General features: G+C 35.2%; 1 long non-coding RNA gene across 2 annotated transcripts; it reads right to left on the bottom strand.

Annotated features, from left to right (window-relative positions):
- Nucleotides 1-6,645: 6,645 nt before the first annotated feature.
- Nucleotides 6,646-10,643, bottom strand: LOC120781718. Of its 2 annotated transcripts, none has more exons than XR_005706142.1 (4): nucleotides 10,510-10,643; nucleotides 7,007-7,230; nucleotides 6,835-6,935; nucleotides 6,646-6,764 (listed from the first exon to the last, which is right to left on the bottom strand). It is a non-coding gene; the product is annotated as an uncharacterized LOC120781718 (long non-coding RNA). The 2 variants fall into 2 exon arrangements; XR_005706143.1 differs by lacking the exon at nucleotides 10,510-10,643 and adding an exon at nucleotides 10,185-10,281.
- Between the last annotated feature and the right edge of the window lie 310 nt (nucleotides 10,644-10,953).

Raw genomic sequence — 10,953 nt, 5'->3', positions numbered from 1 at the left:
AAGCGATTTGCAACGTTCAGGACGGCTTTCGACCTCTTGAACTGAATAAAACGTCGACAAAATAAAGGAAATGGTGCTCGAAAATCGTCATTATAGTTTGCGAGAGATAGCACAAATAATGGGCATATCTCATGAGACCACTCGTCATATTTGGGTTGATGGTTTGGGTATGCGAAAAGTCGCAGCGCGATTGGTGCCAAAATATCTGATTTTTCTTCAAAAAGTGAATCGCGATAAGGTGGCTGAAGACATGCTTGAACACGTAAATACCGATCCAACGTTCATCGAGCGCATCATAACTGGTGACGAGATATGGGTTTTCGAGTACGACATGCAAACAAGTCAACAATCATCGGAATGGCGCGACAAAAATGAGACGAACCGAAAAAAATCGCATCGCACAAAAAGGTTGACTTGTTCCTAATGACGCCGTAAACAAACTAAATGACACATAGCAATAAAAATTGACAAAATAGTGGCTGACAGTTGTGCCAACCTGGGAAAATAAATTTTGAAATATTCTCAGCGGGAAAATTTAAAATTAGATTCACACCTTAAAATACAAAGAGACGATATGTTTATAAATATTTTTCTATTTCAAATAACGGCAAGCTTAACCTTATTACCATTTTTAATCATCTATTTTATGAATTCTCAAATTAGTATTATTTACTTCTTCTTCTTCTTAATTGGCGTAGACACCGCTTACGCGATTATAGCCGAGTTAACAACAGCGCGCCAGTCGTTTCTTCTTTTCGTTACGTGGCGCCAATTGGATATTCCAAGCGTAGCCAGGTCCTTCTCCACTTGGTCCTTCCAACGGAGTGGAGGTCTTCCTCTTCCTCTGCTTCCCCCGGCGGGTACTGCGTCGAATACTTTCAGAGCTGGAGTGTTTTCATCCATCCGGACAACATGACCTAGCCAGCGTAGCCGCTGTCTTTTAATTCGCTGAACTATGTCAATGTCATCGTATATCTCGTACAGCTCATCGTTCCATCGAATGCGGTATTCGCCGTGGCCAACGCGCAAAGGACCATAAATCTTTCGCAGAACTTTTCTCTCAAAACTCGTAACGTCGAGTCATCAGTTGTTGACATCGTCCAAGCCTCTGCACCATATAGCAGGACGGGAATTATGAGTGACTTATAGAGTTTGGTTTTTGTTTGTCGAGAGAGGACTTTGCTTCTCAATTGCCTACTCAGTCTGAAGTAGCACCTGTTGGCAAGAGTTATCCTGCGTTGGATTTCTAGGCTGACATTGTTGGTGGTGTTTACGCTGGTTCCAAGATAGACGAAATTATCTACAACTTCAAAGTTATGACTGTCAACAGTGACGTGAGTGCCAAGTCGCAAGTGCGACGACTGTTTGTTTGATGACAGGAGATATTTCGTCTTGCCCTCGTTCACTGCCAGACTCATTTCTTTTGCTTCCTTGTCCAGTCTGGAGAAAGCAGAACTAACGGCGCGGGTGTTGAGGCCGATGATATCAATATCATCGGCATACGCCAGCAGCTGTACACTCTTATAAAAGATGGTACCTTCTCTATTTAGTTCTGCAGCTCGAACTATTTTCTCCAGAAGGAGATTGAAGAAATCGCACGATAGGGAATCACCTTGTCTGAAACCTCGTTTGGTATCGAACGGCTCGGAGAGGTCCTTCCCGATTCTGATGGAGCTTTTCGTGTTACTCAACGTCAGTTTACACAGCCGTATTAGTTTTGCGGGGATACCAAATTCAGACATCGCGGCATAAAGGCAGCTCCTTTTCGTGCTGTCGAAAGCAGCTTTGAAATCGACGAAGAGGTGGTGTGTGTCGATTCTTCTCTCACGGGTCTTTTCCAAGATTTGGCGCATGGTGAATATCTGGTCGGTTGTTGATTTTCCAGGTCTAAAGCCACACTGATAAGGTCCAATCAGTTTGTTGACGGTGGGCTTTAATCTTTCACACAATACGCTCGATAGAACCTTATATGCGATGTTGAGGAGGCTAATCCCACGGTATTTGGCGCAGATTGTGGGGTCTCCTTTTTTATGGATTGGGCATAGCACACTTAAATTCCAATCGTTGGGCATGCTTTCGTCCGACCATATTTTACAAAGAAGCTGATGCATGCTCCTTATCAGTTCTTCGCCGCCGTGTTTGAATAGCTCGGCCGGTAATCCATCGGCGCCCGCCGCTTTGTTGTTTTTCAGGCGGGCAATTGCTATTCGAACTTCTTCATGGTCGGGTAATGGAACGTCTGCTCCATCGTCATCGATTGGGGAATCGAGTTCGCCTTCTCCTGGTGTTGTGCATTCGCTGCCATTCAGCAGGTTGGAGAAGTGTTCCCTCCATAATTTAAGTATGCTCTGGGCATCGGTGACAAGATCACCTTTGGGAGTTCTACAAGAGTATGCTCCTGTCTTGAAACCTTCTGTAAGCCGCCGCATTTTTTCGTAGAATTTTCGAGCATTACCCCTGTCGGCCAGCTTATCAAGCTCTTCGTACTCACGCATTTCGGCCTCCTTCTTTTTCTGTCTACAAATGCGTCTCGCTTCCCTCTTCAACTCTCGGTATATATCCCATCCCGCACGTGTTGTGGTCGATCGTAACATTGCTTATTATTTACTATCATAAGTAATTATTATTAATTTATTTTATCATGTTAAATTATTGAAAAAGAATTTTGATACTGCCAAATTTTTATTTCTCAATCAGATGGATGCACCAGCGCTATTCGATGAAATTTATTTGGAGGAATGCCCAAAAACGTTTTCAAATCCCGTAAAAGGTAGATGTAAAAATGTCGTTTGCGTTTTCAATTTATTTTTACGCATTTGTTATTGTAGAACAATTGACATCCGACTAGAAGAATCGACTTCAGGAGTTGGTAATATGAAAAAGAAGATGGACATCTAAATGAAAGAAAGTATAAGTTTATGTGCATAAAAGTATATAAATACTAGCTAACTCCTCAGCCGATGTCCTGCGTGAAATTATGTGCTTTGAAATGGAAAGAAAGTTATATTTATCATTTCATTTTTTTTTCAATGTAACGCAGCTTGATAAATAACATTTTTTGGTTTCTGTTCCGGTGTACAGAAAAGATGGTTTACCAACTCGTGAGAACGCCACGTATGTATATCTGACCGTGTGAAAAACATACCATTTCCAAATTTATGCCACACACTATGCGACTATCCTTGTGTCCTGTTGATTGTCATCTCAAATGCAATTTTCACTGGAAACGGAATACGTTTGAACTGAAATGGCAAATAGTTAGAACTCAAAAGAACTTTTAGAATCAAGCATTCTGCCCCCCTTGTATTATATAGTGCAGATTGTGGATTTTGAAGGCTGATATGTCGAAATGTTTATCGCGAAAAGTGTGCGAACTTCGTTTTCATTCCAGTGATTAACATGTTCCAGCAAGTGTAATTGCTGGCTTACTTCTCCAAAACTTGCACACATCGCACCATTCACAGTATGCAATGACTCAAATAAAGTTGAACCGCGTACATTAATCAATAGCAACCGAAGTTAGAAGCAATCGTGGGCTTTTCGGGTGGATTGTGAAAACTCGTCTTAATGTGTTGAGAACATAATGTCCATCTACTTTTTTGCCTTGCTTTCTACGTAACTATTACTTCGACGATGCATTCCACGTATAATATCAAGGCATTTTCGAATGAGCAATGTTCTCGGATCACTGACGAAAGCTGAGAAAAAACTCGTCAATGTTAATTTAGTTGGTTTTCCAATATATTCTCTGGGTTGAAATACACTCTTTGGCCATTCTTCTAATTAACTGCGAGACGCACAACAGTCGGAAAACGTTCATGAATTGCAAAAGTGAATATCTTACTTAACACTTCATTGCAGTACACGTAGCGGCCCATTTGTTATTTCTTTCGGGGACGGACTTGCAAACGCATTTGATCGATTTCAACAAACTGCAATACTCAACATTGATATGAGTTTTGAATGTGAATTAGACAATAGTGGTGAATATAGTACTGTAGATGTGTTGTCAACTTCGATATTCACTCTTCTAAATTGAATGCTGAATGTTCTGCCATTGTCGTCTGGTGAGCGACGCCGATACAGTGAATATCCATCATTTCCCATTTCCGTTTCCGAAAGAAAAGCACATGAGTAGTGTTTCGTGCATTTATTGTCAGACATACAAACCAAAATGGGATTGTAAGGTTCGCAAGGTCCATGAACCATATTGGTTTTCATTACTTCGTATAATTCTGCTTCTATCTCTGGATCAGAAATTTCCGCAAAAATGATTTCATCAAATTGATTTGGTGTAACCACCATCCACCATCCAAAGAAGAATATTTGCGTGCGGCAAACCTCTCTTTTGCCACTCAACAGAGTACATCCAGCATCTAACTGCACCATATATACGTTGCTTTAAGATAAAGTTTACAAAACATCCCAACTGTTGTTTGAAAAGTTGTCCTCTGACATCGTGACGATCGTTTGCTGATTGCCCGCGATCCATAATTTCATTCGTATGTCATCGCATCCTGCGAATACTCCGTCATGTGCCATGGGCTGTCAATATACATATTTATGTTGATGCCAAAACGAACGCGACCTCTTCGTGGCATCGTAACAAATTTTAATCTGTAATTGAGCACTTTGTGTGAAACACACATAACGTTTTCACTGAATAAATTTCAATAATTTTTGTTTTGAGTAGCCGGAATAAAGAAAGCAAACGACAAATTTGACAATTGAAAAACAAAAGGAAAAAAGTTGAAAAAAAATTCTGTTGAGTGGCACTTTTAGTTAAAAAATATATTTATATTCTAATAAAAAGGGCTATAACTATTTTTGGGTCACAATTTTCATAACACAAAAAGGGCCTAACATTTTTCATTTTATTAAAAAGAATATCTCTTATTCCAAAAATCTGGTTTCCACGGTTTCTCTAAGTTGCATTTGATTTTGATACATGAAGATGAATTCGTTCGAAGGGATTTCAGCTCCTAAATATTGAGAAGTTAAAGTCATAACTTCATGTATCAAAATCAAATGCAACTTAGAGAAACCGTGGAAACTAGATTTTTGGAATAAGAGATATTCTTTTTAATAAAATGAAAAATGTTAGGCCATTTTTGTGTTATGAAAATTGTGACCCAAAAATAGTTATAGCCCTTTTTATTAGAATATAAATATATTTTTTAACTAAATGTTTAAATAAAGAGCTTTCTGTCCCTAATTTTAAGAATAAAATTTTTTGTGTTCCACACCAATAGGTTTCACTCTTTAATTTTTTAATGGTTACAATAAGCGAACTTAAACTTACAATAAAAAGTAAAAATTTTTTAAACAGATAGAATTTAGAAAGATTTTGTTTTTAAATAAAATTAGAATTTATTATATAAATGTAGGCATTTGTATATATGTAAATATTTGTTCTGTGATATTTTGATTTATGTATTTTGTTACATGAATTGTTATCTTTTTGTTTTGTCGTTATATGTATATATTAATAAATTGTTATCGTTTTGTTGATTTACATTTATTATGTAAATTAATTTTTTAATGGGTAATATAGGATTAAAGGGGTACTGAGCACCCGAAAACAACTTCGGTAATACACCATTTTGTATACCTCCTGAGTGGTGTGGTCTGATTTCCACCCAGTGACTCAAGCAGAGACATGGTCTACTTTAGGACTTTTACAACCGCACATAATTATATGTATGTATATAAATGTAATAATTAACATATGTAAATAATTTACTATAATTTTAAATTAGACTTTTTAGAGAATGTGCACATAACTGTAATCATTGTGCAATATTTGCAAACTTATATAGATAAACAACATTTGTAAATATCTAAGATATCAGAAACTAAGAATAATATTATAAAAATGTATACACGTATTAAGCAAATTATTATTTTTCGTGTAAATTTGTTATATAAGAATATTTTAATTTTTATTTTAAACTTAGTTTTTAAATATATTTTTTAGTTGTAAATTAATTGTAATACATATTTAATTTAAATATGAATGTTTCAATAATAAAATAAAAAGTGAAATATTAACAAATCATTTTTTAAAATTATTTGAAATAGATTTTTAGGAACTAGTTAAAAATAACAAAATGGTAACAATACGCTAACCTATGAATTTGTTAGTAGTAACAAATAAAATAAAATATTGATGAAATCGAGTTAACAGATATGTTTGTTTCTGCTAACACTCTACTATGCTTGTACGTTAAAGGTAACAAACTGCCAAACAAAATAATAACACTAACAGAAATTTGGGTGACAAATTCTTTTTTGTTGGTAGAACAGTGACGGTCACGTTACATACTGAAGGGTCGGTAACGCGTGCCAGTTTAATTTCTTTAGAATGAATTTTTTAGGAACGAATCAAAAAAGCTCCTAAAAGTTTTGTATAAATGTGAGTTTTTATCACCTTCTCGTTCACTCATTTTCTGTCGTAATAAAACTTTATACTTCTTTCTCAGACTTGAAAATTTTGGTCAGATCAAATTGCTTTCAGGAAAGAAAGATTTTTTTTACTAAAATGTTTTTATTTATTTCAATAATAATAACATCATATTATAATTTTGTGAGTTTAATAAATTAAAAACTAATTCTGCGTTTTTTTAAATTAAATTAATTTTTCTTTAATATTCTAATCCAAAACTTAATTCATAAAAAAAATTAGATTTTCAAATTAATTCCCATTTCGATGGATTTTCGAATTTGTTTTTCGAAATTTGCCAGTTCACAAGTGATGAAAGAATCTATAAAAAATATAATGAAAAATCAAATTAAAATAAATATTTTAGGTAAATGTGTAAGCATTAAATTTACCATATAATATGTTGAACACCAGTAGACCAGTTACACAAAATGAGGAATTCGTCAGTGTACAGATGTCGCAACACATCACATACGCTCTCTGAACTGCATTTCTAAATTCAAAATATTATGCAAAAATTTAAATATCGTTTATTGAAGAAATTGTATACTATGCATTACTAACCGTTGCTGTGGCAAATTCCTCGCACTTTAGTTTCTCATTCATTTCCAAAGCTGCAGCCGGTGTTATCTATGTACATATGTATGTAGGGTGGAAGTAATTTTAGTTCGCACATTATCGATTTCTTCGCCAGCCAGTCGGCATACTAAATGGTGAATTTTGCGAATTAGAGCCTTCCAATCATGGACAGTATATTGTTGGGCCATTTCTTCCCTTTTATGAATTATCTGAAAAGAGAACAAGTGCAGTTAGAGAATATGTACTTTAAAAATTTTAAACAACAATTACTAAACAATACGTTGTCTTTGTATTGATGAATCTATATATATATACATATATATATATATATATATATATATATATATATATATATATATAAATCAATGCCACTTTCTTTGTAATTTCATCACTCATAAACGGCTGAACCGATTTGGCTGATTTTTTTTTGTTGTTTTTGTTATTATTAGGAGAAGGTTCTTATGTAAGAAAAAATTACGAAAGTTTTTCTTTTTCCCATACAAACGTATATATTTTTACGTATACATATGTACATATGTAACGCTAACGCTCGAGAACGGCGGAACCAATCTTCATGAAATCAGAAGTTGTTCGCTGTGGATCTGGAAAGGGTTAGATAAAAAAAAAACCATATACTTTTCATAAGGAAAAGTCGAAAAATTGGAAATTTCCAAAAAGTGACTTTTCATACAATTCTTTTTTGTTTTTCAATATTTTGATTTGTAAATTATTTTAATCGTTCAATTTCGGTCGCCTTCTTTTTTTTCCGGTTATTTAAAAGAATAATTAAAAAAAAAATATTCAGTGAAAACTTTATGTGTGTTTCAAAGGAAGTGATCATATAAGAAATTAGTTTAAAGAAAATGCCGGCACGTCCAAAATCAAACATAGGTCGAAAACTCGGGGCGTGTTGTCACAAAGAGTATCACAAAGTGCAGTGCGACGTCCACGAAATAGATTTGAAGAAGCTCATCATGCAAGAAATCCAGCAAGACCTACGCGAATATGACGTCGTGTTTTCAATCGACTATAATGTACATAGATATACTGGAATGATGGATGTTAGATGCCCACATTGTGAAGCGGCTAAATTCTCGGGTGAAACGGCTGGAATGTGTTGCGCTAACGGGAAAGTAAAATTGCCGGAAATTGAACCGCCTCCTGAACCATTACAATTATTAATTTTTGAGACATCACCAGATTCGAAACATTTTTTAAATCATATACAAGAGTACAATTCGTCTGTTCAAATGACTTCTTTCGGCGCTACAAAAATTATAAGAGATCAATGAATTTATGGCGAAAAAGATTCGAATAATTGCCGGAAAACCCCTAAAAAGATCCCTTTTCTTTTTCCCATACAAACGGAACGCCTGAACCAATCTTGATGAAATTTCCAGAGGTTGTTCGCTGTGGATCGAGGAAAGTTTAGAAATAAAAAAACCGTATGCTTTTCGTAAGGAAAAGTCGGAAAATTGGACGAATCCAAAAAAATAACTTTTTTTCATAAAAAAATTTTTTTTTCAACTTTTTTCCTTTTGTTTTTCAATTGTCAAATTTGTCGTTTGCTTTCTTTATTCCGGCTACTCAAAAAAAAAAATTATTGAAATTTATTCAGTGAAAACGTTATGTGTGTTTCACACAAAGTGCTCAATTACAGATTAAAATTTGTTACGATGCCACGAAGAGGTCGCGTTCGTTTTGGCATCAACATAAATATGTATATTGACAGCCCATGGCACATGACGGAGTATTCGCAGGATGCGATGACATACGAATGAAATTATGGATCGCGGGCAATCAGCAAACGATCGTCACGATGTCAGAGGACAACTTTTCAAACAACAGTTGGGATGTTTTGTAAACTTTATCTTAAAGCAACGTATATGTGGTGCAGTTAGATGCTGGATGTACTCTGTTGAGTGGCAAAAGAGAGGTTTGCCGCACGCAAATATTCTTCTTTGGATGGTGGATGGTGGTTACACCAAATCAATTTGATGAAATCATTTCTGCGGAAATTTCTGATCCAGAGATAGAAGCAGAATTATACGAAGTGATGAAAACCAATATGGTTCATGGACCTTGCGAACCTTACAATCCCACTTTGGTTTGTATGTCTGACAATAAATGCACGAAACACTACTCATGTGCTTTTCTTTCGGAAACGGAAATGGGAAATGATGGATATTCACTGTATCGGCGTCGCTCACCAGACGACAATGGCAGAACATTCAGCATTCAATTTAGAAGAGTGAATATCGAAGTTGACAACACATCTACAGTACTATATTCACCACTATTGTCTAATTCACATTCAAAACTCATATCAATGTTGAGTATTGCAGTTTGTTGAAATCGATCAAATGCGTTTGCAAGTCCGTCCCCGAAAGAAATAACAAATGGGCCGCTACGTGTACTGCAATGAAGTGTTAAGTAAGATATTCACTTTTGCAATTCATGAACGTTTTCCGACTGTTGTGCGTCTCGCAGTTAATTAGAAGAATGGCCAAAGAGTGTATTTCAACCCAGAGAATATATTGGAAAACCAACTAAATTAACATTGACGGGTTTTTTCTCAACTTTCGTCAGTGATCCGAGAACATTGCTCATTCGAAAATGCCTTGATATTATACGTGGAATGCATCGTCGAAGTAATAGTTACGTAGAAAGCAAGGCAAAAAAGTAGATGAACATTATGTTCTCAACACATTAAGACGAGTTTTCACAATCCACCCGAAAAGCCCACGATTGCTTCTAACTTCGGTTGCTATTGATTAATGTACGCGGTTCAACTTTATTTGAGTCATTGCATACTGTGAATGGTGCGATGTGTGCAAGTTTTGGAGAAGTAAGCCAGCAATTACACTTGCTGGAACATGTTAATCACTGGAATGAAAACGAAGTTCGCACACTTTTCGCGATAAACATTTCGACATATCAGCCTTCAAAATCCACAATCTGCACTATATAATACAAGGGGGGCAGAATGCTTGATTCTAAAAGTTCTTTTGAGTTCTAACTATTTGCCATTTCAGTTCAAACGTATTCCGTTTCCAGTGAAAATTGCATTTGAGATGACAATCAACAGGACACAAGGATAGTCGCATAGTGTGTGGCATAAATTTGGAAATGCTATGTTTTTCACACGGTCAGATATACATACGTGGCGTTCTCACGAGTTGGTAAACCATCTTTTCTGTACACCGGAACAGAAACCAAAAAATGTTTTTTATCAAAAAATGAAATGATAAATATAACTTTCTTTCCATTTCAAAGCACATAATTTCACGCAGGACATCGGCTGAGGAGTTAGCTAGTATTTATATACTTTTATGCACATAAACTTATACTTTCTTTCATTTACATGTCCATCTTCTTTTTCATATTACCAACTCCTGAAGTCGATTCTTCTAGTCGGACGTCAATTGTTCTACAATAACAAATGCGTAAAAATAAATTGAAAACACAAACGACATTTTTACATCTACCTTTTACGGGATTTGAAGATGTTTTTGGGCATTCCTCCAAATAAATTTCATCGAATAGCGCTGGTGAATCCATCTGATTGAGAAATAAAAATTTGGCAGTATCAAAATTCTTTTTAAATAATTTAACATGATAAAATAAATTAATAATAATTACTTATGATAGTAAATAATACTAATTTGAGAATTCATAAAATAGATGATTAAAAATGGTAATAAGGTTAAGCTTGCCGTTATTTGACATAGAAAAATATTTATAAACATATCGTCTCTTTGTATTTTAAGGTGTGAATCTAATTTTAAATTTTCCCGCTGAGAATATTTCAAAATTTATTTTCCCAGGTTGGCACAACTGTCAGCCACTATTTTGTCAATTTTTATTGCTATGTGTCATTTAGTTTGTTTACGGCGTCATTAGGAACAAGTCAACCTTTTTGTGAGATGCGA

Source organism: Bactrocera tryoni, unplaced genomic scaffold (assembly GCF_016617805.1).
Source record: "Bactrocera tryoni isolate S06 unplaced genomic scaffold, CSIRO_BtryS06_freeze2 scaffold_7, whole genome shotgun sequence".
Lineage (NCBI taxonomy): Eukaryota > Metazoa > Arthropoda > Insecta > Diptera > Tephritidae > Bactrocera > Bactrocera tryoni.
This window is presented reverse-complemented; position numbering and strand designations above follow the sequence as displayed.